Here is a 23,867-nt window from a genome sequence, read left to right as displayed (position 1 = left end):
ATGGGTGTTTTGCAGGACGCCTGCCACTACAGAATGGCTCCTCCAGACAACATTGGAGCAGAGGCTTTATTTTACACAGCTTTTAGATTATATGCTTTGTGCTTTTTCAAGCAGTCACAGGTCTGCTGTGGTGGAACAACAACCTTATTTCTTGAAGGCAACCCAGCAAGATGCATCACAATGCCATGGGAGCAGAGCTGACTATCTCCTCCTAGTAAAGTAGTTTAGCTTGCCTCTCACAAAATCCCTGGCCAGGCAGTACCTGCCATTTTGGAAGAACATCTGCAGTGGCTGGAGGGGATGCATATCCTGCTGTGCTTGGGAAACACCTTCCCACATGCTTCAGTGTGTCACTCAGGCTACTGCTGCTGAAATACCTGACCTGGTTTTACAGGGATGGATACAGACGTGAACATCAGTGTTTGGAGAGTGACTCAGAGAGTCAGGAACTTCTAATGAAGTGCATTAAAAAAAAAAAAAAAAAGAAGAAGTAAGAAAATGAAAAAGGGAGAGCTGACATCAAAGTGAGCAACGGAGGACACAGAAATTGATGGATTTCACACTCAGTCGATTGTTGCAATTAATTACATAAAAGGAGCTGTGACAGTGTGTACCAAACTGCTCCCCCCACACAGCTGGAAACTCCACAGTTAGTGAGGCCAAGGGAATCAGATGTTGCAGAGGATCCAGTTGCACCATATATTTCCACATCTTGCTCAAGCTCCCCAGGTAAGTGTCTGGATTTGGTTTCTGCGGTACCACACCGTGTGCCCAAATTCGTCAGGACGGGCGTGTTTATGCCTGCTACCAGCCTGCTGGGTTTGCCTCCCCGCGGGGGAAGCAGGGAGGAAGCACAGAAATTGTCGGGTTTGCATTTCACAACCGCCTGCATAATCCAGGTTGCTGTGCACATCCCGTGGCTCAGCCTTTCAGGCCCAGTGTGGTGGGAAGCGGGAGGGAGTGTTTACACAGCCTGCTGGCCGCTCTGCAGTCGCTATAGCAACCCCAAGGGTCAGTTTATAGTAGGAGAGGAAGTTCACTTTTGGGGAGTTCAGCTTTCCAACAGCAGCATCAAGCATGGCTGAAAAACAAAAGGCCAGGCAGTGGGAGGAAACACATTTAAAGGAGCTTCCTATGTGCAAAACCACCCGAGCTTTCTCAGTCACAGGGAGATGCTGCATTCCTTTCCTCTTGGTCAAAGGCACGCTGCCATCCGGCTGATGCCTGAGCCAGAGGGGTACCTCCCCTCTCCCACAGATGCCTGTGTGTTTGAGAGCAGGGCAGCAGAGGAGGAGTGCAGCGTGGTGCCCCACTTTCAGAAACACCCCTGTGCTGGCAGCCCAAGCTGAGAGCCACAGGACTGATAGTCCGAGTGTACTTGTTGCCAGCTCTGTCTCTGCAGAGGCTGCTCGTAGACCTTCCTCCCATGGCAGGAAGAAATAACAGGCACTGTCCTTTCTGGCCTGGATGTAAACCAGCAAATGTCTGTGCATGCAGACTTGGGGATCTTTGACCTTATCATGCTGAGACTTAGTCTGTGTCAATGTGGTACTGTGATTAAATCTGAAAAAAAAATGACAGTCATCTCTGAGGTGATGCCTAGGGAAACACCTTCTTTCCAAACAGTGCCATCTACCCCAGAAAGTTTTATTGACCTGTACAGCTCCTTTCTCTGTTGTACTTCAGTACCAAAATGGCCTGAGTACTGACCAAGAGCTAAATGAGCATCTGTCAGCCATTGTTAAAACAGTGGGACAGTGTCAAAGCACAGTCACCCTGGGGAATTGTGTTTTCTCAAGGAAAGAGGTAATAAACACAGCATCCTCTCAGCCACAAGAGAAAACATCCTGCAGCCTGAGTCCTTCTCTCTCCCAGCAGTTCCCATTGCTGGATCTGAAGTAGCAGAAGAGAAAGAGTCCATTGCAGCATGGAGGGCAGGGGGCTGCTTTAAAGAAAGGTCTACCCCTAGCTGAACATTAGATGGGAGAACAGGCCACAGACTTTCTGAGCTCCCAGCTGACCTCTCCACTGTACATCACACTCCAAGGTTTCAGAGCTGGGTTTCAGTTTACCTGAATGCTACCCCTCTGTGGTGGATATAAGGTCATAAAAGGACCCCTGCACTCAGCAGCTACTGGAGAAAGAGCCCTGAGTAGTCTTGTGCTTGGTCCTCAACAATTGAGGATGTGTAATGGGTCCTCAACAACTGAGGACGTGCAATGGGTACTCCTGTGCCTGGTCTGGGCTGCAGTGTGGAACTCAGAGAGAAGAAAACCTGGTGAATCCCAGGGAGGTGAACTGACTGCAGAGTGTCAGAGAGAGCATTTCAAGGCCTGTTTTCCCTTCTAACATGACAATTTACATCAGTGAAGTATCATTCCAATAAAGCCCCTTCTGTCCATGAAGATCTGTCCACTAGTACTTGACTGCTGAGATAAACAAGATAATGGCAAGGGAGGTAAACAAGGTAATGGCAGTGTTAATGGCTGTGCTGGAGCCTGCTGTGCTGGCAACGTTTGGGGCAGCTCACATAGGTGTTTCCCAAAGAACAGAGCTCAACAAAGAGGCAGCAAGCCATTGCCTAGGGGAAGAGAGAGGCAAAGAGAGCATATGGGAAGGGGAGACTGCACAAGTCTATGTGTAGGAAGATTGGGAATTGTGATACGTTATGCCAGAGAAAATATGCAGAAAGATACAGCATCATGGAGAAACACAAGGAGATGAGAGTTATGCCATGAGGCACTGTACAGGAGAAGGAAGGACCACATGGATGGGAAGGAATGACCCATAGCTGAGGCTTTGTGATAAAACCAAAGTGATAAAAAGAGAGGAAAGATGATGAAAATGAATGTGGGTGCTTCAGGGGTGGAATGGCAGTGAAGGCTACATAGATGAGAAAGGTGGCTGAGTGGGGGAAAGAATTCATCTGGCTATGCAAAGATGTCAGATCCACTTGAGGAACAGACATATTGAAGATGCAACTCGTCCCAAAGCAGATGTCAAATACATCATACATCTACTTCTCTCTGGAATGGGGGAGCTAGAGTAATGATTCCAGAAGAAGACACCTACCCCAAGCAGGTCAGATTTTAATGAAAGAAACCTTCATGCCTAATAATCGTCTGCTCTTGGGTGGCAAACGGAAGGGCAGAGCTTTGGGATGAGGGCTGAATGTGTGTGTGTGTGTTTGAGGGTGATCTCCTGGGAGATTTCCCCGGGGCTGGGTGTTACCCAAGGAAAGATGAGTAGGTTTCAGTGCTGCCTCACTGCTGAACTCCTCAGCAGAAAGGACTTTCCCAAGGAACTCCACAGGTGGGTTTCACTTTTACTGGCAACACCCACCTTGCACGTTTAACCCCACAGGCTTTGAGTGGGGGATGCACATAGGGCCAGCAAGCAACAGTATGTCCAGGAGCAATGAGCCAGCCTGCAGGACAAACTGCAAGAGATGGTGGAACAGCTTGTGCACTGGCATGGCCCCTCACCCTGCCAGTGGCTATGGCACAGCAAGGACACCCACAGGATCAGGCTTCTGTGTGCCCACAGCAAGCAGACTTTGGCATCTTTCAAACAGGCTGCAGTTCAGGCCCTAGCCTGGGAAGCCCTTTCTCCACTACCCTCTCCTTCCTGCCCAGCATGTGGATGAGTCAAAGCCACTCCTGATGTCTCAGGGTCACCCAAGTCCCACACAGCCTGCTGCTAGCCCTGGTTACAGGACAGACCTGCCTGATCTCCTTACAGTAATTAACAACAGCCCTTCAGATGGTTCAATGTCACAAGGAGTCTTTCTACAAGCTCAGCTCACATTCTTGAACAGTGCTTCCCACTCTTTTTTCCATGTCAGTGAGCAAAGAGTGCTCACTCTGCCCTGGGTTCCATCCTGCAGCACTCCCAGCTCCCTGCATCTGCCTCACTGTACCGCCCATGCGCAGTGCCCGGGGATGCTGCAATATCAGCTGAGCTGGACCACAGAGCATGGAAAAAGCAGGAGGGCACCCAGGTGACTGAGACACCAGCAGCATGCACAATAGTGGCTCAAAACTTTGGCATGGCTCTTTGGAAATATTACTTGTGGGCAGGGGGGACGGGGAGGTGGAGGAAGTGTTGTCAGCATTCTTTTCTTCATACTGTATGAAGAAAAATACCCTGAAACAATGCAGTTGGGATTGGCAGCAGCTGTGAGTCACTTGCCATAGAGGCAGAGGTCTGTGTGAAGCCCCAAGCAGGGTAGGAATTGAATCCAGCTCCCCAGATGCTGCATAAAGGTGTAAAAATATGAGCTTTGGTATTGGCTCACCATCTGCTTCAAGGTACGTGTAACAACACAGTAAATACCATTTGCATGTATTTGCAGATTTACTGGTCAGATAAGTGGTAAGGATGGTATGAAAAGGCCTGCTTAGAAACAAGTAAGGTTAAAAAGAAGCGTCTTCATCTTTGTTGCTACCACTGCTTTGTATGGAAATAATGCTAACATTCATTAAACTGTAAGTGGTCATCACAGAGGGTAAAAATAATTAGGCAGGAAATAATAGGAAGGATGTTATTTAACAGTGCAAATGTTTCTATATCCTCACCTGTGCCTGGATACTGCCACTGCACGCACCTCAAAGGGAGTTTGTTCAAAGAGAAAGAAAAAATGAGTGAGAGAGAAAACAAAAATTGTATTGAAAGATTGAAAAGTCAAGTGGAAAAATTTTGTACCCCACAAAATCCTCTGGCTTGTTAGAAAATGTTTATCCCTCTTAAGTCTAAAGGAAATTAAAACTTCCAACTCCACAAAAAACACTGGAAAAATATTTCTATTTGCCTACTCTCATCACTTCTGCCCCAGGGACAACCTCACCATTTTAAACTGATTTTCTAACCCTGCAATGGTAACCTCCCCCAAAGTGCACACATCTTGCAATCAGCTTTGAATCCCAGTGGGACAAAAACCCCAGTTCACTTCTCCCACATCGCTGTCCCCCTCACTCTCCACTGAAGACAAAAGCCTGGGGGGGTTATTTCTGTTTTCTCTGAGATGCTGATCCTGGGGGGGACAATGAAACCAACTTTCCTCAAATATGTCAAGGCTAAGTCAGCTTTTAGAAAGGGGATCAGGCATCCACAACACACCTGAAAGAGGGACCTTACCTTCTGAAAGGCTGGCAGGCAGGTCACCAGCATCCCAGTGCGACGTGACATAGGTGAATCCTTGTGAAAGTGTGGCATCCTCAGCTCCTTCAGCTTACTCTGAAAGGCAGAGCTTTGAAATGAGTCATGCTCGAGACTCCAAGTGGGAGATGGGACAGTCATGTTTTAATGTCTTTGATGCAGGAGCCCAGTCAGCACTTCCTTGTGATGATGAGGACTGGTACTTGGCTTTTTTCTTAGCACACAGTCAAGAGAAATGGTGTCATATACCAGGAGGTTTATCTGCACTAATTCCTGCTCATTTTGTCTTCTTTTGCAAAAATGCAGAAAGGCTTCCTTCCGCTATATGTCTGATAGATCCTACAATTTCAAAAATGCACTTTTCTGCATCTAGCCAAATCCTCAGAGAAGACATTTTGTTTTCATCTTTTATATCACACTGGGGGCTCTAACTGCTGACTGGCTCCTCCTGCCCCTTGAAGCAGTCACATTTCTACCGAGAAGAATAGCAGAGTGGCCCATCCCATGCATATCTCTTATGGCTGAAGTGCTCTAGAGCAGAGGAGATGCTTTAACTTTTGCTTCCTTTTGCAGCTTTCTTATGACAGTTCTCTTTATGCTTGGCTTAGCCTGTTTCCCAGATAGGCAGGACTACTTCCATTCCTGTTTGGGAACAGTGCCCCTTTCTCATCTGCTGGCATGCGGTAGGTGTACTGATGTGTCCAACTTTCCCCAGGAAAGACGTTCAACAATCATAAGATGCCTCTGTGGAAAATGCACCACTTTTCAAGCATGTCAATATTCACACAAGGCAGGAAAACCCTTACTAAAAGAGAAAAAATCACTGCATTTTTGTTCATTCTTCTTGAGGGTGTTCCTTCAACAGCACTCAACAGCTGTTAAATGGGATAATCGCCTGCTAGCCTCATGTCACTAATTCAAATGCTAATGGCTCTCAGTGCATGAGAGGTTATTCAGCCATGCGGCACCCCAGGTACACTTTGCATGAGGAGGATGATGAAGGGATTAAGATCCCTTCTGGGATTCTAAAGACATTGGAAAGAAATGCTTTCAGATTAATTTGGAGAGGAGATGATGTCCAAGACAGTGTATTTGGTTTGTATGGCAAGGTTTTTTAGTGGGGTGCTCTAAGGGTGGCCTCTGTGAGAAGCTGCCAGAAGTTTCCCCCATGTCCAATGGAGCCATTGACAGCCAGACCTAAATGGATCCGAATCTGGCCAGTGCTGAGCCCGTCACTGATGATGGTAGCACCTTTGAGAAAATGAGAGCAACTGCAGCTGGAGAGAGGAGTGAGAACATGTCAGAGAAACAGCCCTGCAGACACCAAGGTCAGTGAAGGAGGAGGGGGAGGAGGTGATCCAGGTGCCAGAGCAGAGGTTCCCCTGCAGCCCATGGCACAGCCCATATGAGGGCAGGCTGTGCCTCTGGAGCCCATGGAGTGGAGCAGACACTCCTCCACTGTGGAGGACCCCACGCTGGAGCAGGTGGATGCCCAAAGGAGGCTGTGACCCCATGGAAGCACATGCTGCAGCAGGCTCCTGGCAGGAACTGCGGCCCTGTGGAGAGAGGAGCCCACCCTGGAGCAGGTTTGCTGGCAGGACTTGTAACCTTGTGGGAGACCCACACTGTGGAAGGGACCCACAGTGGGGAAGTTCATAAAGAACTGCAGGCTGTGGGAAGGACTCACCTTGCAGAAATTCATGGAGGACTGTCTTCCATGGGAGGGACTCCTGGGTAGAGCAGGAAAAGAATGTGAGGAGTCCCCTCCCTGAGGAGGAAGGAGCAGCAGAGACACTGTGTGATGAACTGACCACAGCCCCAGTTCCCTGTTCCCTCTGCACTGTAGCCCCAGTTCCCCATCCCCCTGCCCTGTGGGAAGCAGGTAGAGAATTTGGGAGTGAAGTTGAGTCCAGGAAGAATGGAGGAGTGGGGGGTGTTTCCAAGATTTAGTTTTATTTCTCATTATCATACTCTGATTTTATTGATAATAAATTAATCTAATTCCCTCAAGTTGAGTCTGTTTTGCCCATGACTGTAATTGTTGAGTGATCTCTACCTGACCTTATCTCAGTTGAGGAGCCTTTTCTCTCTCCTGTCCAGCTGAGGAGGGGAGTGATAAAGCAGATTGGGTGGGGACCTCATATTCAGACAGGGTCAAACACAGGGAAACCAGGCAAGGAGGAGACCAGCAGGAAGGATTTTCACGTTTTGATGTCTCAGAGGGACTCCAACCCAAGGCTGAAAGGTCCTGCACCCAGCTCAGCCTTGGTGCCAGCAGACTGAACTGGGGCTCTGATCTCAGAAAAGTACTGCTTGTGCAGTGGTAGTGCTCAGCAAGCACAGATCATCATTCTGTTGTCATGGCTAAACCACTGTCCCAGCAGTGCAATACCGGCTACCAGCACAGAAACAGAGGTACCTCTTCCTAAGGCTCGGGGTCACTGCCACAACTCCGCTCCTGGCCAGGTAATGCCAGGCCCTGTGATGCTCCAGCCATGCAGTGCAAAGTGCCAAGCTGTCAGTGCCCCATGGGGCAAACCCTCCGGTGCTCCTTGCCTCTGTGACAGGAAAAAGGCTGCAAAAGGCAGCAGCAAAACCTTCAAAATCAACACCACTTTTATGGAGCAAACCTTGCAATTTGATCCATGCTTTTGTGTGTGTGCACGTGTGTGTGTACAAAAGGCTTTTCAATGCATTAATTTATATTTCACACGTGCAATTCCCCAAAACTGTCCTAGTCTCCACAAAAGTATGTATTTTCATTTACATGGAAATAATCAGAGATTGTATAGTCACACTGTTAAACAGGTCACACCATGACCTGTCAGTGGTAGCTACGCCAAAGCAGAGCTGGATTTAAGTCTAAAACTACTCTGTTATGAAACTGCTGATAATACACGACCCACGGGAGGTGGGCCATCACTGTCTGTCCTTCTACACAGCATTATGGTGATGACAAAGGAAAGGAACCATGGTGACTTTGGCTTCCACTGCAGGGACTGTTTGATGTGCCTCACCCATCCCTTCTGTTCTTCAAGAAGGGTGCCCTGATCCCTGGTGTCTTCTGTCTCAAAAGTGGCAAGTAGGAAGAGAAAAGGAGAATTAACAGATCAATATGGTACCCTCGAGCAGGATATACAGAAGGTGATGAGGGTAAATGGCTGGAAAAAAGTATAGATCTTCCACAATTCTCAGCAATGTTCCCCTGAAACACTTGTGACCACATTCTCCAAAGGGATCAATAATCATCAAACATGCACTTCTATCTGTTGGAAAAATTATTTTGACGTGAAACCAATGATGTGTTTCATAACTGGTCTTAAGTCCATGGAGCACACTATTATTTAAGGAATTTTACTGGCCAAAGCACTTTCTCAGCCTCACCATTCATCCTTGACTTCCTTTTTAATTTTGAAATTATCCTGTATTCAGTTCTACTGGCTTGATATCTCCAGTCCCCTCAGTAGGTTATTCCTAATTCTAGTTCCTCAGCATCTCCTCCTCTGAAGAGTTACTTATGCACCAGAAAAATTGCTCTCATTTCACGTTCCAAAAAAAATGTGTATGTATCTGTTGCCATGGCAGTGGTGTGGGTTTCAACCAACCATTTTAGCCACAGCAACTTTAAAATGGTAACCAAGTTTGAAACTCTTTGGTTTCCTCCCAGAAAACACAGAACCAGTGCAGTCAGCCCAACAATGAGTGCTGGAACACATCTGCCCTTGTGGGCTTGCAGGTGACCACCAGGCAGCCATGACTGGTCCCCTCCACGGGCTGACCCAGTTTCTCCTTGGAGCTGTCATGGCAACCTCCACAGTTGTGTTTGTTGCTTTGCATGGAGAAACCTTCATTTTCTGGCTACGGCAAAGCAAGAACTCAATGCCAGTGGCATTGCAAAGTGGGAGAGCAGCTCAGCCCTTCAGCCCAGGTCCTGATTCTGAACAAAACCCATGTCATGTGGTAGCAAAGAAGCTGGAAACAGAAGGAAAGGCTGTCTCTTATTCTTTTCCATTCTGGTGCTGCTCTGCTCCTCATCAGGCAGCACATTCAGGCTGGCTTGATAAAGAAATGAGGTACATGGAGCCATTTCATGCATGCACACCATGAGGCACAGCCTGCCCTGCTTAATTTCCAGTCCTCCCTGAACTCAAGGTCATTGCCCACACAAACCTAACTCAGCAGAGGTTTAATATCCTCAGATGCACAAAATCCACAGGAAGAGTCCAAAAAGGGGAGAGTGATCATGACTCCACACAGAGGAGGGCAACAGTGGGTGCTCAGTCTGCACTGGAGAGTTTGCATGAACATGGCACAGGTTGAGGGACACCTGCCTGGGCTGCTCCCAGGACCTCTGGTTGTGCATTTACCCATTCCCAACCATTCATTACTCTGAGAGGGAGCTGCCCATGGCAACAAAGAAATGTCAGCACTTTATACTAAAATCCTTGCCAGTAAAAGTGGAGAGAAAAATGTTCTGAACCATGGGGCAGACACCCAAAAATCCCTCCTGTGTGGTGCCGAGAAGGGAAAAGTAGAAATATAAAAAATTTTTTAAAAGAAGAAAGAACTAGAAAAAAAAGAGAGGAAAATGCCTGAGAGGTTTGATTTATAAAGGGAAATGAGCTGTAAGATAATGTGCTTGGACTGGCCAAGCTGAGGCGGGTGCGAGGAAAGTGGGTGACAGCCAGCAAGCACCAGAAAGAGCCCAGGCAGTGGAGAGGGAAAAGCACAGCCTGCTCAGAGGGAGTGAGACACACAGAAAGTGCATGCTAAGTAGGAGTGCCAGGATGACATTTGAAAAGGGGGAAATTTCGGCTGAGTGTCAGGAAAAGCTTCCTGACAGTGAGATGCATGCACTGGAGCCATCCCGCGGGAGAAGCCCTGGAAGCCTCATCATTTGGCTTGCAAGGGCTGAGCTGGAGGAAAGCTGCAAGTCCTGGAAAGGCCTTGCAGAAATCCAGAGCTTGCAGAAAGTCAAAAGCAAGGCTTGCTTTAATTATGGGAGGCCTGGCTCAGAGGTGAACTCCACAGGCAGGAAGACTGTCCAGGAAGAGGGGAACTCCCGGTAGGTGACTGGGAGGCAGCAGGTCCAAGGCACAAGCATTACTCTCCTCATGGGAGCCTAGAAACAAATGGGTGAGCAAGACAGCAAATCAGATAGGGAAATTAAAAGAATCTCTTCTCCTTTAAGGCAACATTATCTCTCAGCAAAGAGTCGCTCTGCTCTGGCCAAGGCACAGTCAGTCAGGGCTCAGGGTTCTGTTAGTCTGGGCCCCTGGGAAGGCCAGCTGCCAAAAAAAGAGGGAAATTTTTCTTTAGTCAGGGGGTAGGGCATGGGTGTATTGGGAGGGAAATGAGGGAGAAAGTGAGGGAACTTGCACAGGAGAGAGAGGGGGGTGTATGTATTCACTGTGTCTCTGGATGTGTAGCAAGGCAGGAAGCCCAGCAGGATGGTTTGGGAGTGGGGAAAGGAGGTAATGGCTGCAGGCAGGCAGAGAAACTCCAGGAATGATGCTGTTTCTCTCCTATCAAGGGCAAGCCTTGTCTGAAGAAATCTGTGTTAAAAACAGCCAGGGCATGGACTCTGTCCCCAGAGTTCCCTGAGCCACCAACCTTCCCCATCACAGGAGGAGGAGGAGGTGATTTCCCCCGTGAGGAGGCAAACAGAGTAACTTTTCCTGCAGGGCAATATCCCTGTGCCCCATCCCTGGGCACGCCCCTGGGCCAGCCATGCCCAGCCTGGCCGGGAGCAGCCTCTCCATCGTGGCACATAAAGACCTACAGCAGCAGCTCCAGAGGTGTCAGCCAAGCTCACAAGCTTGGCTGTGAGCTGAACATCATCCCACCAATTCCAATGGCCTTAATGGGAGCTGAGATCATAATGTCACTTCCTCAGCATGAAACCAAATTTGAAACTTTGACCCCTTCTGAGCTCCTCCTACCCCCAAGGACAGCATCTCTGTGCCAAAGGTAGCCATACACTCATGCAGGATATTGTCAGGCATGGGCAGTTAAAGCAATAACTGAGCTGTGGCACAGCTGCCCTGGGAGTGCCAACCCTCTCCCATCCCAGCTTTTACTGCTGTGTTCCTTTATTCGGATACACCGCCCTCTCCATTTAAACAGCAGACCCAGCAGGGCAGGAAATGACAGCCCATGCTCTTGCCGAGCCAACAGAAATGGAGCTAAAGTTGAAAGCCTATTTTAAGAGTAAAGTACAATATAAAGAGGTTGCATTTATTTCCAGACCAGACATCACAAACCCAGGGAATTCAGAGTTAAAGTTATGCTTAAAATAAATTCAAACTTGTTGAAGTGTGGCAGTGTGCTACCAAGGAATACAAATAGCCTTAATTCTGCCCTGAAGTGACACACAGCCGTATGACTGTGATTAAAATGTTTTAGTACTTGTGCTCCTAAACTAGATTACCCTGATAAATACAATTTTTTTCCATATTCCCTTGCTTTTCTCCTCCCCCAACAGCCCTGTGCCCCAGATATAGCCACTAGCACAGATTTCACTGCCTACCAGGAAAAAAAAAAAGATATATATCACAGGTCCTTCACATCTGTAATGAGAGCCCCGGGCTAAGTGTTGTCTTGGAAATACCCTCCCTCCCTCCCACCTCAGTCAGATCCGCAGCCACCCCTGCCCAAGGCTCTGGAGAGACAACTGAAGTGAGCACCAAGTGATCATTTAGCCTGCTGAGGAGAAGGGAAGGGCTTCCCTCACACCTTTGATACCACTGTAATCTACACTCATGTATTTATTTCACAGGCCCATTAAAACCTTGGGCTTAAAGTGTAGAGAAAATAAAAGAAAAAGAAAGAAATATCATCTGGATAAACAATTATGGCTTTTTGTCAAGGATTCAGGAGCTAATCGAGTCCAGATCTGTTCCACATTTACATTTACATGTGAAATTGTACTTACTGAGCTAGAAAAAGTCAGATTAGCATCAAGAGTCAGCTCTGCCCCTCAGCTACATAGCGCAAACCCTGGAGTGAATGAGGGCTCCTGGGGTGTAACAGAAGGCAAAGTTTGGCCCCAAATACCTAAGGGCCATTTGGCTGAGGTGCACGTGAAAGTGGCTGTTCTGCGCTTGAAATGATTCTCCAGGAGTTGTATTTACTTATGAGAGTGGGTGGCCTGAATTGTCACGATGTGTTCAAATATTTGGCAGCTGTCCTAAATCACAGCTGTCCACTTATTTGCACTTTTGCTGCTGGGCAGCAGGAACACCCCTGGAATTAGTCAGCATCAGACACATTAATGTGCTAACAGATATATTATGGTTTACAGTTAGGGCTGCTTTTGTCCACATAAATACACACCTCCTCTCTGCTTGTTTCCCAGAACAGCATAACTTCTTGAACATGTTGACTTTCCAAGCTTTGTTTTATCTGGCCTTTATCAATGAACTTGCAGAATTTTCTGTTAGGCACAGAAAAGCACCTTGCCCCTAGCAGCCTTTCTGAGCAGTACAGGCAATCTTGGAGAGACTCAGGAGTGTGAGGGGAAACAGTCCAGCGTCGGAGAAGTTCCTCCCCACAAGCCAAAAGCCATCCTCTGCATGCAAAGATCCCAAGTAAATATGGAACCAATAACAACCATGAGCAAAGACCTTTACTTAAGGAAAATATTTACCAAGTCGTGTTACAAGTCATATGGTCTGAAGGAAAATGCTTGCACCTTTGCTCTGCAGAAAGCAAGGAATTTGTTGCACCAAAGGAAAGAAAATCTTGTTATCTGGGTTAACACTCCCATGATTGATTCATCCCACTTCTCCACTGCCAGAAACCATTTATAAATCACTGATATAGCATAGGTCATGATTTAATCACTTGCCAAAAAAATTTATCCTGTGCAAGAGGACTTCAGGACCAGTGTCAATTCTTTGCAACTTGTATGCCTAATGGGTGCTAATTGTAAACTGTAGTCATTTTTATTAAACAAATCAAAAGAGTTTTTACCGGGGTAATGCTCCAGCATGGAATCAGTGGGAGTCAGTTTTTTGTGTGTGTGAATAAAACAGTTTTTCAGAAAAAAAATGCTTATTTGCTGACACTGAAGTTTCTTGTGGGAATACATCACTTTTATAATTAAATTTTCATCTGGAAGGTTTTTCAGGTCAAAAATGGAATTTTTGGTCAGAATCATAGCAGGGAGGAACACACAGGAAGCCAGGCTCTCAGCTGAGCACAGCCAAACCTCTTACATCCAGAGCGCTTGGCTTAATTATGGAGCCAGCAGCTCATCTGCCATATGGCTGCTCCTTACCTGGTCTTGACCATTTTTGGCCATACTTTTCCAGCACCATTTCCTGGTTCTCCTTCCAGCCCCTCCCAGGAGCTGGAGGTGCAAAGCCATGGACAGAAAGCAATTGCTCACTGTACAATTGTATTTTCCAGGAAGCATCCCCAAATGGGTGCTTGCCTCCTGCCGGAGGAGCACTAAGGAGCAGCCCCACTGCCAGAGCTGCTCTCACCCACGCAACAGGATCTGGGAGAGGATGTCTGGCCATATCTGCCTTCCCCTCCATGTGCAGGAACACACCATATCAACAGAAAACACCTCTGGTAAGGGCACAAATGCACCTCCCTCCCCGGGAGGGCGTTATCTGCAGCACTGGAAGGAAGCAGGAGAGCCCAGCTGCTGGCAAGCCTTCCTACCCTCGCAGCCTGATTCACCAGAACAGCCCGGCTGCTCTTTGCCACCACAGTGACCACACACCAGAGCTGCAAGCCTGGTTTCACTGGCCAGTTTGGGACACTCCTGTGCCTACAGAGTGCTAGTGAATAGCTGGAAGGGGCTGGTGAGCCCCTCCACAAGCTCTTCTGCATTGCATACCTCAGCCAGGCTGCTGCAGCAGAGGATGTCACCGAGTTGTCACCCGCCCCACCACACAGCCTTGTCCTCTGTTCACCTTCAGGAGGGCAAGTCAGAAGTGGCTCAGCTCAGCCAGCACAGTCAAATGAGCCTGAAACACTGTTAGGAGGGATTAAAATCACATGTGAGTGTGTGTGTTTGTGTGGTTTCACAACACCTCCCTCTCCCCACCGCCAGCCACACCAGTTTCCTCAAAGAAGGGCAGAACAGTAGAGCACAGACCCAAAGTTATGCCGTGATGCATTAAAGCCTTGTTTTCCCACTGCTTAAAGAACTGACCCAGCCCCCTCAAATGTTCCCAGCATACTTGAATTGTGAGTCAGAGACCACAATGGAGATACTTGCCTGGCTTGACAAAGTTTAAGTATCTCCTGCCAAACAGCAATCACTGATTTTTTGCTCTGTCACTCATGACTCCTGTTCCTGCTGCTCTAACCTCACAAAACACACTGCCTCATTGTGGAAGCCAGGATTACTGTTTGGATGCTTACCTGTAGCATCTCCAACTTTTCATAATCCCCTTAATGAGGAGTGCTGCTAACAAACCAGATGGAAATTTGCAGGTATTGAAAGCTCATGACTCTGTACCCACTGTGGAAGCAATAGAGGATGGAAAGAATAGCAATACTGAAAAGCAAGGCCAGGAAACACTTCATCTTTGCAGGCACAGTCTAACATTTAAAAGGAATAATAATTCAAGAACAAGATTTCCACAGACTGGTCTGGCACCTCACTTAGCAAAACACCCTAAGGCTTAGGAGTTAATATCTGATGGACCCTTCCTTGGGCTTCATTTACCATAGCTAAAGCGATTGCCTGCCATGAGTTAGCATCCAGAGTGGCAAAATAAGTTTTTACTCCTTCAGTTGCAGTGGCAAAAGGCCTGCAGCACTGAGCAGGGCTCCATTTTCTTCCACACCCCTGCTCCACCACGTGTCATCCAGACAGCTCATGCAGCCCTGCTCAGAGCAAAAAGATTATTATTATACTCACTGTAGCTCATACCCATTTCCTATCTGTTAATTTTCCTACACAATCCTGAGTGCAGTGCTAGAAACACATTTTCTTAATTAGCTTCCCCCCCACCCCTTTTTCTTCTGTCAAAATGCACAATTCTCACACAGTCCAAGCGCTTCTGGCAGAGAGGCACGAGGGCTGCAAGGAAAACCCCCAGTAACAGAGTGCAAGGCTTGATCTGCAGGGGGGAGAGCTGGCAGCCCTGCACTGCACCTCAGCACACCAGCTGTTGCTCCAGTGGTGGAGCCACACTGGGAGGAGTTCAAGGACCAGCAGCTGAGAAAAAAAAGTGAGACAGAACCAAACCCTTCAACGTTACATGAGGTCGAGGCTGTGTGTGTGCAAGGGTGTGCATTTGCTTTATTTTTCTTTTTTCCCCCACCACAACTAGACTTAGTATTTCTTCAGAGGATTCATGCTTGTACTTGTACCAAGAAATCATTCCCATTATCTCCTGCATCGCCTGGGCTGCAGCACAGAGAGCAGCCTGCTGTTATCCATCCCTGCTGCCTGGGCTTTGGGACAGCTGGGCTGCAAGGCTGCAGAGATGGGGGAGTTTCCGGGCTCTGGGGTGCACAAGGACGGGAGAGATCATTCTGTGTGCTGCTAATCTCTCTCTGCAGGAGCGCTGGTTTTCGCCTCTGCAGCACCTGCCATGGGGCGCCTGGGGGTGGGACACAGGAGCAGGAAGAAAAATAACTTCAAGCAAGATTTACTCCCTTCCTTATTAGTTAATGCTTGCCAAAAAAAAGTTATGCAGAGGCAGGGGGTTGAATAGGTCTGAGTGGACTTCACATAACTGATGTCAACATTACACTTTGACATCTCTCTCCTTTCAGGAAGGGGGAATCTTTGACTGAAGCTGTGTCCAAAGCCCTAGACAGAAACACAGGAGCTCTAGGATGTTCTTTTCCCAGTTCCCCCTCAGGCTTGACATTTCAGGACCATGGTGTTTTGCTGACAAACCTGAGCCATGCTAAACTGAAGATAAAATACCAGTGAGGGTTTCAAACCTCCCGTTCCCCACCCTCTTCCCCGAGCACAGCACGCATTGCTCCGAGCTGTGCACATGTACTGGCCTCTCCCAGCTTGGTCCTGGTGACAGGGTGATGCACGGCCCAGACCTGCACTCCCTGAACTCCCCACAGGCTCTCATCTAGCACAGAGACAGGCACTGGAGGTGTGTAACAGGGAACAAGGAAGAAAAATAAGCTGTTTCACTGTGCAAGTAACACCGATCTTAATATGAATCTCTTCTGAGCTGAAAGAAAAACCCTGTTGTATGGTCACAGTAGGTCAGACCAGCTAGAGCAGGGGGAAGCAGAGCATATTTAGAGCACACTATTCTGGACAATAAGCTTGGAAACTGTTTCTGGAGGTTGGGCCAACCTCACAGGACTGGCCCAAAAACATTTAATGCATGCTCGTCTCAAAAAAAGCATCTGGATTGCAATCTGAATGCAAGCAGCTTCTTCAGCTCTCCATCCTCAGAGGCAGTGCAACCAGATCAGGCAATTCAAGAGGCTCAAGCTAGCCCTGGTAAAGTCTCAGCACTCAGCTTGCTCCTTAAGCCAAAAATAAAGAATACATTGGCAAAACCATTGCATAGTCACCTGGTAAGTTTCTAATGCTGTTTGTCTGAGCAGTGGCTGCCTCCAGTGCACACCACAGCCCTCTCCCTGGTTTTGTGCCACCACCAAGCCATCAGCTGGGCTGTGAGTGTCAGCTGCTGCTTGCATTACAAAATCTGGAAGGGATGGACCCTGAAACCAGAGAGGCAGCAAACAAGGACTGCAGCAGAGAAGGACAGGCTGCTTACCAGAGGTACCTCCAGCACTTAGGAGATGACAGATTTTCTGGGCACTCAGAAAACCTACATAAGCACATGCATTTGCACAATGTGCAATGAACCACTGATTCTGTTCTTTTGACAAGGGCATGTCGTGCTGGGACAAGAGGTAGTGCCTTTAAACTGAAAGTAGATTTAGATTAGATACTAGAAAGGAATTCTTTACTGTGAGCGTGGTGAGACACTGGGACAGGTTGTTCAGACAAGTTGTAGATGCTCCACTCCCGTAAGTGTCCAAGGCCAGGTTGGACAGGGCTTTGAGTAACCTGGTCTAGTGGAAGGCATCCCTGCCCATGGCAGAGGGGCTTGGAACTGGGTGATCTTTAAGGTCCCTTCCAACCCAAGCCACTCTGTAACTATTACTGCACATGAGACTATAAGAGCACCATCTCCTCACGTCTGACATTCAGACCTGAGGACTGCAGAGACCTAAAACAGGGGGTGCACCTCTCCCTTGCCCCTGCTAACTCACAGCAGTTGCAAGGGAAGCAGCAGCACATGTCCTCACTCCAACCCACTGCTGGAATCACCAGCAATCCGCCAGGCTGTTACACCCTTACAAAAGGGCTTGGCAGAGCAGCTTCCCCAGCCAAGGCAAGGTTTGTATCAGGGGCTAAAGATCAAACTGTATCTATCTCTGAACACACCTTTGTTAGTTTTGGCTGCACCCTTTCAGGTATCACCTGCCTCCCCGGGCAAACACGTTCCAATCCCGGGCGCCACAGGCCTGCTGCACTCCTCCAAGGGCTGCGTCCCTGCCAGGAACCTGTGTACCTACTGCATCCACAGCAGCAGCCAGGGAGGGAGAGCCCCAGCACTCCCCACTAATGTGGCTGCAGCAAGGATGTTGCAGGGAGCAGAGGAAGGAACTGGAAGCAGATTCATGGTCAGGCTGCTGCTCAGTTTTGCTGGAAACTGGAGTGGAAAACTGGCACCGGCATCCATCCACCCCAACAAACATTGCATTCATATGCAGAGCTACAGAGCAAACGATCTGTCAGTTGTTCATCTGGAGAACAGGTTTCACCAGCCTGGATTAAATGATTATGTTGCCACAGCATGTGCTTCTGGCTGCTCTTGGAGATAAAGGAAGTGAAGCACAAGGAGCCTTACAGGAGAGAGGCCTGACCCTGCAACCCAGCTCCTGACACCTAAATGCTTGAGGAAGGGTCAGCCCAGCACAGAGCATGGGAGATGGGTTGCAAGTGTGTTCAAAAGGATGAATTTTGGTGCAGATGCACTGAAATTACTAATGCAAGAAAACACCTCATTCAGTGGAGAACAGAAGGTGCACACTTTACCTCCAATTACTGCCTCCAGATGTGCACCAGACTGGCTGTACTTCTGAGCCTGCTGCTCCTCGTTCCCACAAAGCTGAAGGCAGAGGGAGTGCAGTCGGAGGTCTAACAGCACATGTGCAGCTCCACCACAGCCTGCGTCCTGCCTCCACAAAACCCCTGTTGAGTGACTCCCTCAGGATGTAATTGCAGTCGACTTCATTCCAGGCCATGAGCATATGTCTGGCTACGGACATTACTGCAAGCACACAAGGAAAAAAAAAAAGAAACATAAAGCAGAAAGTGCAAAAAACCACTGGTAATCCAAGCCCAGTTTGGATAATGGGTGTTTTCCTCTGTAGAAAAAGGTTACTTTGCTACCTTTGGCAGTCTGGCCAGCTTCCCTGCATTAGTCTCTTGCAAGGCACAAGAGAAAGGCTGGCATCAGCTTTGCAGACTCAAAACAAAAATATTGCATCAAACCCATGGGCCCCATAAACAAGCTCTGAATCCATCTGGAGCCTACAAGGGTAAAAAGCAGAAGCCCAGAGAACTAAAATGACAATTTTAGGACTCACAGACTTCAGAGAGCATTGAATCCTTGTACCAGGGAGCCCAAGCCATCTTTTTCCACTCTGTGGCCTTTGATAGGCTCACTCCCACCAAAGTTCACCCCAATGCCCCATCTCTCAGGGGATGATGTGTCTGTGGTGGGTGCAGTGGGAGGTGCAGGGTGCAGACACAGCACAGTGTGGGCAGCAGGAGTTGGAGCCACCACCCTCTGCCCCCAGCATGTTTCACAAGATGAGCAGTAGCAGCACCACTGTTGCTTTGATATTTGCCCTTTTTTTACCCTCAGAGAGTGGAAACCCGTGCTCTGAGCATTGGGAGCAGTTACAAACACTGCTCTGGGGAGAAGTCCCTACAAACAGCCTGCAGCAAGCACCCAGCACCCAACGCTCCCAGCTCAGGCACCTGCAGGCTGGCAAACCCCTGAGCCATCCAAAGTAAGGTCTTATCAATGGGAAGTGCCAGCCAGGCCTAAGCAACACTGAGCTGCCCTCCCCACCTCGAGTGGCCATGAAAACACACAGGATTTGTCCAGCTGGGATGGCTCCCGGTCAGGCATTTATGTTTATGGCTTATGGACAGGTTTTGAAAAATACATCCCAGTGCATGCACGGATGTGCTCCAAGATACACTTATATCCACAAGCACATGACCTAGGAGGTGGGTTAGAGCTGAAGTGACTCAGCCTCCCGGTTACAGGAACAAAATTAGCAACCACTCATAGACGTCTTATGTCTTAGATGGGGCTAGATGGCACTGTAAGTTAGTTAATGTCCCTTTGCCTCAGGAGATTTCACTTTGGCATTAAGATCAGTGGAAAACCAGGAAAGCTGGTGCTCACTAGGGTATATTTTCCAGAGCTGGGCTAGTAATTCACACCAACAGCCTGATTCAACACATTTTCAAGGTACCAAGTTAGGAGCTGTGTCCAATAATTTAGTCATTCTCTGGAATTTACTTCTTTTTTTTTTTTTTTTTTTTCAGAAATAATTCTTGGCTTGACAGCATTTAAACATATGTTTTCTCCAAATACTTGGCTTACATCTTCCCTTCTTTAATTTATCCCATTTCTCCTCATTAACCCCTGCCCCCCCACCCCCGTCGTTCCCATGCTGGATCCCTCTACCTCTCCCGGGAGAACAGTGATGAAATGACATTCGCCTCCCAGGCCTCCTGGCACATCACCGTTTCTCCTCGGGATCAGCCCAGCGGGGCAAAGAGCCCTTTGGCCCGGAGCCCCTGAATCACTTAAGGATGCACAGCTGAAACGGAGCAGAGCAAAGAGGGGCAGGGAGGCGAGGACCGGCCTTGGAGGGAGAGTGCCTGGCTGTATTCAGGTCACAGCATTCCGGTCCCACGGCCTCCTCGGGTGTCTGCCTGAGCTGGTTGGGAGACGAACGAGTAAGGATCTGCCCTAATCTCACACCCAGACCTTCCAGAGGCTCTGCGCTCCGGGAGCTGTGGCTGATGGCACCGTGCCACCGCCATCCACGCGGCTGGGGAGGAGGGGGGACGTGCAGGCCTGGGGCAGCACATCTGCCCCTGGGGCTGGGAAGAGGGTGGCCACCTCTTTAACAGAGGCCCTATCCGTGCATCTAGCACTCCGATGGGTATCTCTCTCCCATCAGTTAATAGAGGGAGCAGCCCTTTAGGGGAAAGAAAAAAAATAGCACACCAAACCCCCAAAATCCCCAAAACACACTCCCAGCACAGGATCCCATCAGCTCCCTGACCGCCTAGGTCATTCATGCCTGTGAATCGTTTCCTCAAGTAACAGATTAGTCACGTACATTTGCAAGGGCAGCGATTCTGCCAAATAGCTGAGGAGCAGGGCAGGAGAACAGCAGCCTGACAAAAACAGGCAGAGGAGGGGAGAGCAGAAACAAAACCTTTCTTCCTTTTCTCCCATGCCCCTTTGGTTTTCAACAGCGTTTGCATGCACAAGCTGCTGAACAGCTGCATCACGTGGCGGTGAAATCCGGGCGTTATCTGGCCGGAGACTTGGACAACCCTGTGTTTCCTTTTTCACCCCCGGGCTGGCAGAAGCATTGCCCAGCAGCCAGAGCACTGACAGCTTCTGTAAGGTTGGGACCAAAAGCCTCCCATAGTAGAACAACGTTTGGCAGCTGGGAAAAGCTCTCAGTTGAGCTCCCATCTTGGGAGTGACTGACAAATGCCAGACCCCGGCAGGGCTGCAAAGTGTCCTGCTCAGAGGCGAGTCACTCCGAGAGGAAAACAAACAGGAAAAGGTCCCCAAAAGCTCTTGATTAGTGTTACTCAGGCTTACTGCAAGCAGTTCCTTTCTTCTTCCAATAGCAGGCATGAAAAATCACCGCTGTCACTGGAGCAGCGGTGCGTGGAGCTGTGAGCAGGTCAGACTGCTCCTCTGTGCTGTGCATGCTCTGTCAAACTGCCCCTGCCCCAAGAGCCTGCCAGCCACGAATGGCCTGGTAGGAAACAAAGAGGGAGATTCAAAGCAAGAACACCTGAGTGATCCAGTAACAGGGGGGAAAAAATGCAGGCTGTTTCGGGTCATATGAATTGTGTGTACATTCCCAGACACTCAGTCTGTCCCTTGTAGTTCAGGGAACTGCTAAATGGGCAGCATGGCCTGGAGAAACTGTAAGGAGGGGAAAAGCAGACAAGTGCCTGGAGGAAAGCTGATGAGCTGGTTTTCAAGACAAGCATTACTACTGCAATAAGAGATAGGGACACACGTAGGCGTTCCCTGTCCTGGTAATAAATAACAGCTACAAAACTCTTATTAACCTCTGTAAAACATGTTGGTTCTGCCAGCCCATCCATCATGAACCTATCTGTTACTGTGGTACTCACTTCAGCTATCCCAGAGAAAGACAGAAAACACAGCAGGCTGGCCACAGCATCCCACATTCCAAAGGGAGTCACAATTGCAAAGGATGCATCCTTGTTGTCATAAAAATGATGCTCCCCTCTTGTATCCTCTGTCTTAGGGGGCAGCACTGAAAAAGGAGACTAAAATACAAGCATCACTTTTGAGACAGGAACTTCACCATGACACAAAATAAAGGAACAAATGAAAACTACTACCTCAGGAATCTTCTACCTTTCCTTCCTAGGAACAAGCAGCCCTGGGGCCTGGCTGAGCATTTGGCCCGGTGAATTCACTTGCAGTCCAAAGAAAGCCTGGCCCCATTCATCAGCAGGGATGGGAAGTGCCAAGTCTCCTCTTCTCTCACCATCCCACTTCCTGGAGGGGAATTCAAGGAACAAGTGGCCTGCTAGGGCTGAGAGGAGTTCTGTCCCGTGTGCTGCCAGGCTTCCCACACTGTCCCATCTCAGAAGTAGCATGGGGAGGAGGGGGAAATGCATAAATCAGAGCTCTAATACTTGGCACTACACCAGGACATAGATTAGACTACTCAATCATTTTAATTGCTATCCAACAATAATTATCTATTTAGGTGATTTACTCTAAAACATGCATAGCACTTTGGTATGTTTATAATGCTAATTGGGAAGGTCCTGAACCAAATAGCCACCCTGGGTAGCAAAGATGTGTATTTGGGGAGATTTATTTGTTTAGCTGTTTTCAGAACTTCACTAGAATACTGTTTTTCTTAGCTTTTTTTGCTTCAACATATATATTTTTGTCTATTTACTTGTCAATCTCATGTATTTGGGAGACATAAAAAAATGCAGAGCAGTAACCAAAATTACACACACTTCCCATGCAACACAGGGTTATTCTTCCATGACTTGTTTCTCCCCTGCATATTTAATTTTGTACTCCTGTGAGGACTTGGGTGCTCAGGAAGAATGCCACTTTTAGAATTACCAGACCTAAGTAGCTGCAGCTACATAAATGAGGAGTATGTCAAGACGTGAGGAGAGCCAGTGGTTTTACTAGGTCATCAGTTAACCCACATGGCCAGGAGTGCAGGTGTGAAAGTGATAATCCACCTCCAAGACAGATCCCAGCATGCCTCCATAGGAGTTTTGTGCTTCACAGAGGCATCTTGCCCTGTGAAAGAAGGTACATCAGAAGAAGTTCCTCCTGCTTTACCTGCACTGTTAGCACCTGTGTTATTGCAGGTAGGCACTGGGTAGGATATGTTGGGTATGCAGAAGCTGTTACCTACCATATACTGAGCAAAACCACGGGGGAAAAGATGGTGCAGCCTCTGCTCTGGCTGTGTTTATCCTACATGTCAATAAACAATAAAAGCAGGGCACTGAAAAATAAACCTCACTGCTTCAAAAAGCCCCCAGGAGAGTTTCTTCATTGGTATCATATTTTTTGTTTCTTTCTGATTTTTTTTTTTGACTGTTGGAGTTGACATCTCTTTTCCTTTTGCTGAACCAGCATTTCCTGACAGCAAACCACGGTCAGAAATTTTCCATCAAGCCCTGAAGTGTGTTTCAACATTTGGTGCTTGTGCATGCTTATGAAAAGAGGTTAATGTCAATCTCAGAAAATTATCTACATGATGTTCAAAAGGGTACCAACAGTGAGGAGTAGCACTTGCATCTGGAGAAGTCCAGACACTCTCTCGCTTCTTTGCCTCAGAGTTGGGGTCAGCTCTTATCTGCTCTCTTACATTTGTAATGGTGATCCTCCTTTGCATGTTTACTGCCCAACTGACCTGTCACTTGGAAAAAATCCTTCCATGGGGAACACTCTTTCGTGACACAGCACATCCCCTTCCAAACACCCTGGGGACATTCTGATGGTTTTAAAACCAAACATCTTGGAAAACAGCAGTGCTCTCCCAATAAACAGCAGTGCAGTCAGGCCTCAGAAGGCAAACAAGCAAGGCAGGAGCTTGTGGGAGGAGATGGTAATAAATACAATAGTCAGCTTCTTAATCACTATCCCCAGTGCCTGATAACCATTACCTTGTTTCAGCTGCCCTCTGCATAACAGTGACAGGACAGCCTTCCACATTTGGAGGACTTTACCCAGCAAAATCTTCTCAGGGATGAACAAGCACTGATGTGTAAACACACCCAAGAACTTTTAAAGGTTGGAAAAGGAAAATCTCTTGTGCTGTGAGAGCCATCACACATGAGGCAGCCTGGGTACAGCAGCCTCCAGTCTGCAGCAGTTGCACTTAGCAGCCCCATC

The 23,867-nt window shown here is 48.2% G+C and overlaps 2 long non-coding RNA genes across 2 annotated transcripts; both read right to left on the bottom strand.

Moving 5' to 3' along the window:
• Positions 1–6,267: 6,267 nt before the first annotated feature.
• On the bottom strand, positions 6,268–14,082 carry LOC135443196 (uncharacterized). The gene is made up of 3 exons (XR_010438872.1): positions 14,009–14,082; positions 6,845–6,887; positions 6,268–6,713 (listed from the first exon to the last, which is right to left on the bottom strand). It is a non-coding gene; the product is annotated as an uncharacterized LOC135443196 (long non-coding RNA).
• An 8,551-nt stretch (positions 14,083–22,633) lies between these two features.
• Positions 22,634–23,523, bottom strand: LOC135443195 (uncharacterized). The gene is made up of 3 exons (XR_010438871.1): positions 23,386–23,523; positions 22,882–22,943; positions 22,634–22,763 (listed from the first exon to the last, which is right to left on the bottom strand). It is a non-coding gene; the product is annotated as an uncharacterized LOC135443195 (long non-coding RNA).
• Positions 23,524–23,867: the final 344 nt, after the last annotated feature.

This window comes from Zonotrichia leucophrys, chromosome 2, assembly GCF_028769735.1.
Source record: "Zonotrichia leucophrys gambelii isolate GWCS_2022_RI chromosome 2, RI_Zleu_2.0, whole genome shotgun sequence".
NCBI lineage: Eukaryota > Metazoa > Chordata > Aves > Passeriformes > Passerellidae > Zonotrichia > Zonotrichia leucophrys.
This window is presented reverse-complemented; position numbering and strand designations above follow the sequence as displayed.